Source organism: Dasypus novemcinctus, chromosome 19 (assembly GCF_030445035.2).
Source record: "Dasypus novemcinctus isolate mDasNov1 chromosome 19, mDasNov1.1.hap2, whole genome shotgun sequence".
Classification (NCBI taxonomy): Eukaryota; Metazoa; Chordata; class Mammalia; order Cingulata; family Dasypodidae; genus Dasypus; species Dasypus novemcinctus.
Genome location: NC_080691.1, coordinates 62,744,427 through 62,751,777, shown reverse-complemented (window position 1 = coordinate 62,751,777; position 7,351 = coordinate 62,744,427). Strand labels below are relative to the sequence as shown.

The window sequence follows — 7,351 nt, the reverse complement described above, 5'->3', positions numbered from 1 at the left end:
ACCACTGCCTTCTTGCCTCCATAGTTTCAGATGAAAAATCATCTCTCAATCTTATTGAGATACTCTTGTATGTGATGACTGTCTTTTCTCTTGATACCTTCAGTATTTTCTCTTTGTCTTGAGCATTGGATAATTTGACAAGTGTATGACTTGGGGTAAGGCTGTTGGGATTTATGCTGTTTGTGGTGCATTGTGCTTCCTGAACATGTACATCCATATCTCTCGAAAAGTTTGGGAAGTTTTCAGCCATTATTTCCTCTAGCACTCCTTCTGTCCCCTTTCCCTTCTCTTCTTCTTCTGCAATGTCTATGATGCATATGTTTGTGCTTGTTTGTTGTCTTTCAGATCAGTATTTACCTGCTGTGTTTTTTCTATCTTTTTATTGATCAATTCTACTATCTATTTGATTTCAGATGTACAGTCTTCCACATCATTAATTCTTTTTTCTGCCTCTTCAAATCTGCTGTTATGTGCTGACAGTGTATTTTTGATTTATTGGATTGTGCCATTAATCACCATCATATCCATTATCTTTTTGTATATGCTTACAATTTATTTATTATACTCTCCAAGTGTTTTCTTAATATCCTTAATCTCTTCCTTCACTTCATTAAGTTGGTCAATGATATTTTATTGGAGAATTTTGATTAGATTTTTGAGGTTCTGCTCCTCTTCCTAGTTTTTAGTTTATTCATTTATTTGGACTATGTCTTCATGATTATTGTTGTGGTTTGTCATTTTTTGTTACTGTCTTGTCATTGCTTTATCCTGATGGGTTTGTTCAGTTGATTAGCTTCTCCATCTAGTCTGGGGGTTTATTTACGTGCTGTTGTTCTCTGTGTGTTAAGTCTTCTCTTTTTTTCACTTTTCTTCTCATTGTATTTCCTTATTGTTTTCCAAGTTCCCTTGAAGGAAAATATCAGGGCCAGAAAAGCAAAAGAAGTAAGAAAATAAAAATATATGTATAATAGTAGTATTCATAGTAAATTTTGGCAGAAGAACCATGAAAGACTTAGGGGAATGAATATTAAACTAATGTAAGCTGTGTCAAGATATAACAGTGAAAAAGTGGGGTACATACAATGAGATGCTAAACTGAACATGGAGATGAATATAGTATGAAATACAGGGCCAGTGTAGTCTGGAAAGAGGGAAAGAGAAAAGACAATAACATATTGAGTGATTAAAGGATAGAAAACATAATAGAAGTGTTAGAAATAAAAAGCCAGAAAAATTGGGGGCTAAACAAAGAGAAGGGTAATGTAAGAGCACCAACAGAAGATGGAAGGTAGAAAGATGTAAAGGAAAGGTTATAGCACTGGTAACCAAAATCTGTACACATAGAAAATAGGAAATCAAAGATAAGGAAGCACAACAAGCAAGAAACACTGCCTACATCACCTAATGAAAAAAAGGAAATAAAGGGTGGTGTGGGGATAAAGAGGAAGGATAGACAAGAAAACAAATAAAAAAACATACAAGCCTTCAACAAGGAATATTCTTTGCAATTGAATAAACTGCTTAGGAATCTGTCCTTTCCCCTTTCTCCCTTCCTCACTTCTCTTTCTCCCAGAGCAGCAGTAAGCCCTTGTATGAGCTTCCCTCTGAGATTCAAATGGGATCCTGATGAATCAATTCACCACAGAAAATAATGACTTTCACTTTCTTTGAGTGCTAGTATCCACACCTTGCAGGGAACCCTAAATATGCTATTGGAAGCCTTCAAGCACTTCCTACTGTCCCCCTCCCTTAGGTGTGTTACACAGGACTAAGTAATTGCCTTACTCCAAGTTGTCCCAGACCAATTTTCCCTACCCCAGGGCATTTAGTTAAATCAGGGTGCCTCAGCAAATTCACCTTTCCTCCCTTCCTAGCCTCTCCCCAAGCCAGCTGGCATGCTACTCCAAGCTTAACAAAGGGTAGATCAGATAATTGAACCCACACCCCTTGGGCTTTTCTGCATCTCTCACCAGAACCCTCCCTCTCTCAGAGTTTTTCTGAGACCAGTGGGCATAAAATACAATGCTTTGGGGAGTGCTGAGATCAGAGAACATGCGCTCAGGGAATGTGGGCTCAAGGAATGTGGATTCAGGGTAAAAAGAGTATGGGGAACATAGGTTTGGGGTCATGGGTTTGGGGAACAAGGGACTCAGGAATGCTGCCCTGTGACCAGCAGTGTCCAGGGAATGCAGCAGATATTAGCCCTAGGGGAAGTGTTTGGCCTTCCTACAGCTTTGGGCACAAGTGCCAGAAAACCCAGCACATACTCATTTTGCCAAATTCTCTCCAGATCAATGTCCAGAAACCTCCTGCTTTGTGGATTTCCAAAACAGTTCATTCAGGAAGGATTCTGTTCCCACTCAGCTGTTTTTTTGCAGGAGAGATGACAAGGGAGACCTCACTCAGATGTCATCTTGCCTAAATCCTGTTCTCTTGGGCCCATACATTTTTTTAAAAGTAATTTTAACCTGATATTAGTGATTATAATTTGAACCAAAAATATACTAATTAATTAAATCAAACTAGTTCTAGAAAGTAAGGGTTCTATCATTATTATCCAAGGTGGAAGAAAATAATGTTAGCACAAGACAATTTCTCTAATACCTATAGATTAGGGCTGAATCCTTACTCTATCGGTAGCTGTGTGATCTTAGGCAAGTTTCCTAACCTCTGTGGACTTCTGCTTCCTTATCTTCAAAAGACGGTAATACTATCTTCTTATATTTGCCATTTGAAAGGCAGTTTGCACACAATGACCCCTTGTACTTTCTACAGGTCCCCCTAGAAGTACACACCAACAGTGCTCACAGACTGCCCTTGTGTACAATGGCCTTTCAGCAGCTAAGTCAGTGTCCCCAGGAGTTGTGAGTTTGGGGTCAGCAGAGGTAGTGTCAGGGGGGCCTGCTTTGTGGAAGCTAGTGATTTGGATGAAGATGACACCAATCAGCACATAGACATGTCATCTTCCTTTGTCCACACCTGTGGAGGCATCTCTATCTCAGGGTGCCCCAAGGCAAATGGGGTACAACTGTGAGGCCCTTGGTACCTTTGCATCTTTCCCAGTTATAAGGAGGGACCAAAGAGATTGACTCTTACAGATAGGCAAGATAAGGCACAGGGAAGACAGAAAACCTGCTGAGGGCGGAACAAGGATACAAACTGGAACTGTGTTATTTTTTTCCCCTACCCTGGACTGCCCTGTCATCTGTCCTCAAAACCCCTCACTCCTCCTAGCCTCTCACTGCCAAATGCTCTCTGGAGAAATACACCCTCACCAGGCCAGGTCATGCTTGACTCAAAGAGCAGAAGTCCACAGTAGGCCGAAGACATCATGCACAGTGAGGCTATAAATATTCAACCCATTCCTGCATTGGCTTCACCCACTACCTTCCCATCACAACTGATGGTGACTCCGTTTATTTTCCAGGGGCTCAGACCAAGCACTAGGATCCTTCTTACCTCCTCACTCCCACTCCTACATACAATCTGTCAGGGGACATCAAATTTGCACCCAAATCTACCTGGTCTACAAAAGTCCTATGGTATCTTCTATACCACAGATTACAGCATTTACAAATTTTCAAGAAACAGTACTTCAAAGATCCTAGTGTTTTGTGTTAACATACTATACACTGATATTTGTTTTTCCTCTTGTGGCTTCTTCTGACTGATTGCCCTCTCTTTATAGACCCCATAAACTGCTGCTCTCATCTTTGAAGGCCTTGACATCCATATTGATAGCCCCAGGACACAGTCTACATGTGGCTTAGCATAAGGTACTTACCAAAATTTTATTCAAAGATCTTCTTGTGCACTCACTCACTGCAGCAATGTATCAGCACATACAGCTTGATGTTCAAAATAATTATGTTAGTAATTTTAGCTCCAAATATATAGTTCATTATCTGCCCATTTAGAAAACTGGCATCACAACCCAGCAGGCTTTTATTCATCAGTTATAGGATCACTAAAAAGTTCATTAAAATTGTGCACCTTTGCCTAGTCCCACTTCAACTAAGGAAATTAGTGAAAGCTAGTGCTATTGATTACTCTAGAAAAAATGGAAGACAATGCATGTTAATGTTCATATTTGGAACTGACTATGTTGTTTTGTTTTCAAGTCAAATGTCATGATGTCAAAAGAAGACTAACCTTTAGTAGGTTTAATGTGTATAGTAAAAGACAGGAGAAATATCTGGAATGAAGCATTTTATTGACTTACTATTAAGTGGAATGAGAAAAGACAGATAATTTCTAACAACAATCATTAATTATTGTGATTTAAAAACATAATAAATAACAGGAAATTTTTAACACAGAAAACAAACTGAATCATAAAAATCTATTAAAGAGCAGAAGGAAGCTGATATGGCCTTCACCAGTTAATGATTTTTTTTTTTTTAAATCGTATCTCTTATTTGCTTGGTTGGGATATTGTAAGTAGGGAAGATGGGATGGGGGAAGGGAAAATGTGGACATGGCTTGTGGGAAGAGAGTGGGTAATGTAGAAAACAAAAATAATTAGGAAAAACAACATACAAGCTGCAAAAAAGTAACCGCAACTGTTCCCTTGACCCTGGAAAGAAGGGACCCTTGTCATATGCTGAATCATTTTTTTTTATATCCAGGCTAAGACTAATATAAGGAAGCTAAGACTCTGATGTCCCTCCATACACACATCCTCAACAGCAGACCTCTCTGAAGACTGGAGGTATTCTTATATTGGAAGGTCACATGTCTCTGCTGAAATGGAGGTCACTCAGGTAGGGGCATTTGGCAAATCAATAGAGCAAGAGACAGTTCAGGTGAGCCACCTCAAACTGCTCTTAGCCCTTGGTGAACCTTCCATCCCATCCACATGGAAGGATAAGTAAATGCAGTCTTCAACCATGTTACCAGAATGTTAATAAGCATATATATGTGTGTGTTTGCATATATGTATCAATTATATTTATAAAGGTGCAATCTTTAAGGAAAAAGGGTGGAAAAGCCATTTTGGGTAGAAACATATGTGAATAAAGAGAAGGTAACATCTTTAGTGTTTCAATAGAAAACAACGTAAGAGAAATTAATTTAATAAGGACCTCAAAGTGAGGATAAATTGAATTAAATGCAAGGAGGTTGAAAAATTAAGGAAACACATGCAAGATCAAGAGTGCCATTTCTGCTAGAGGGTGAAATATGTGCTATATAACATAGTGAACCCTGTTGTAGATGATGAATGTGGTTAATAGTACCAATATAAGAATGTTCTTCTAAAAACTAGAACAAATGTATGTCACTATTACAAGGTCTTAAAAGTGGGGAAGTATATGGGGGAAAATACACCTAAGGCTATGGACTATAGTTAACAGTGGTACTTTAATATTCTTTCATCAATTATAACAAAGGTACCACCCATTGCCAACTGTCAATAATAGAGGGGTTTAAAGTGTATAGGGTTTTTTTAAGTTGATTGTGATGAGGAATGTACGAATCTGCATACTGAAAGCCATTGATAGTATGCTTTAGATGGATGACATGGTGTGTGAACAAACCTTTCAAAAGGGAAGTACCATTTCTGAACTATAAAGTATATAGCAGGTAGAATAATAATTACGGTAGACATAGAGGGAATTTTACACATAGGAGAAAATTGACATGACATTGGAGAAAGTAAAGGGAAAATAAATGATTGTAGGAATCAGACAAAATTATAGATAGATAGACAGATAAATAGATAGATAGATAACCTTTTTAGATAGAGGTTAGTATAGTCTGGAAATTTTCACTTATCTTCTTGCACTAAAATTTAAATGGCCTGGTAGTATTTCACCCTTGCAAGGAAATCAGGAGAGTAGACAGATGACATAAGTGTATGGATTTTATGATAAGTGCCAAACCAAATATGGAAATGCTAATGCCTAGAGATATTGTACCAAAGATTTTGACGTGCTCACAGTAGAAGCTTTAACAGAGGACCAGATTTTGTGCATTCATTGTGGTTTATCTCCCAATATTGAAACACTAGATAAAATTCAAACTATTGAATGGAACCAGGAAATTCCTCATAAAGTAACACTTTTTTTTATCTGGTTTGGTCAGATCTTGAAGATATGGATACTTGGGCAGTCAGTTCCCAAGGAGAGGGTTGGCTTTTGGAGCAAGGATCAAAAATGAGTTTGTTCATATCAACAACTTAAAACTCATTTGCAGAACATACTAACTAGTGTACAAAGGCTATAAATCTATGTTTGATGAGAAGCTAGTAAAAGTATGGTCTGCTCCTAACTACTGCTATCATTGTGGAAATAATACTTTGATCTTGGTCTTCAAAGATGTAAATACAAGAGAATGAAAGTTATTTGGGGCAGTTCCCGATTCAGAACATGTTATTCTTTCCAGAACCATGACACTGTATTTCTTTCCAGGCCTTTGCCCAACCTGCTGACCCATTTCTGCATGGTTTTTACCCCAAATTTCATGTATTGGTCTCTACAATGTACTTTTTATAAAGTACTTTGCTGCTGAAGTACTGCCTCTTGCCTTTTTTATTTTAAATTATCTAAATTTATTGTTTGTTATGGTGTCTATAACAATGTTTTTCTAACATTTTCTCCCTCAGCCCTTCCACATCTTGGACTTACTTGAGAAGAAATGAGAAATGTCTTATTAACTACACTGATACATGGAGCTCTTGCTAATTTAGTGGTCTGGGGGGAGACAGAATCCATTTGTTGTTGTTTAAAGTCAATTAGAACAGACTATCCTGAAATACCCCTTTTGAATCATTCAGCTTTGTGTTTTATTTGTTACGTTTCAAGAAATTTCAGCAGCAAAGTTGTTATTCAGTGGACACAATGGACTGTAGCTGTCTTGAGTTATGTATAACTGTACCAGCTATAAATGCCACTGTTCTTCATCGGATATTTTAAATGGATATTAAAAAAATTCATCTAAAGGGCTGCCCTCCTTGTTGTGCTTTTAAATTTTAGTTAAAAACGGTTATAGCTTATGACTTTGTACATTAAATTTGTCGTATTGATCTTTTTTTAGATTCCTTGTATTTTTAAATAAAATAATCTTAAATAAAACCCAGAGAGGATAAATGTTAGAAATTTAGACACCTTACATTGGTAGCTTAAAGTTCTTTTCTTTTTCTTTTTTCCTAATCAGAGTCCTTGGCCCTTTCATTATTGAGTTTAAAATGGTAAAATTTTGTGTGATCTATTAGCTTAAAAAAAGATAATTAAAAAATAAAATGAAATTAAGGGGAAAAAAAGATAGTAGATTTAAAGTTTCCAAGAGCTGGGGAGGGGAAGAAGGAATATTATTACTTAATGATTACAGAAGTCTCTTTGGGGTAAGTAAA

The 7,351-nt window shown here is 37.3% G+C and overlaps 1 pseudogene; it reads left to right on the top strand.

The window, feature by feature from the left end:
• The first annotated feature begins 4,748 nt into the window (after nucleotides 1–4,748).
• Nucleotides 4,749–6,430, top strand: LOC101442321 (serine/threonine-protein phosphatase 6 catalytic subunit-like; annotated as a pseudogene).
• Nucleotides 6,431–7,351: the final 921 nt, after the last annotated feature.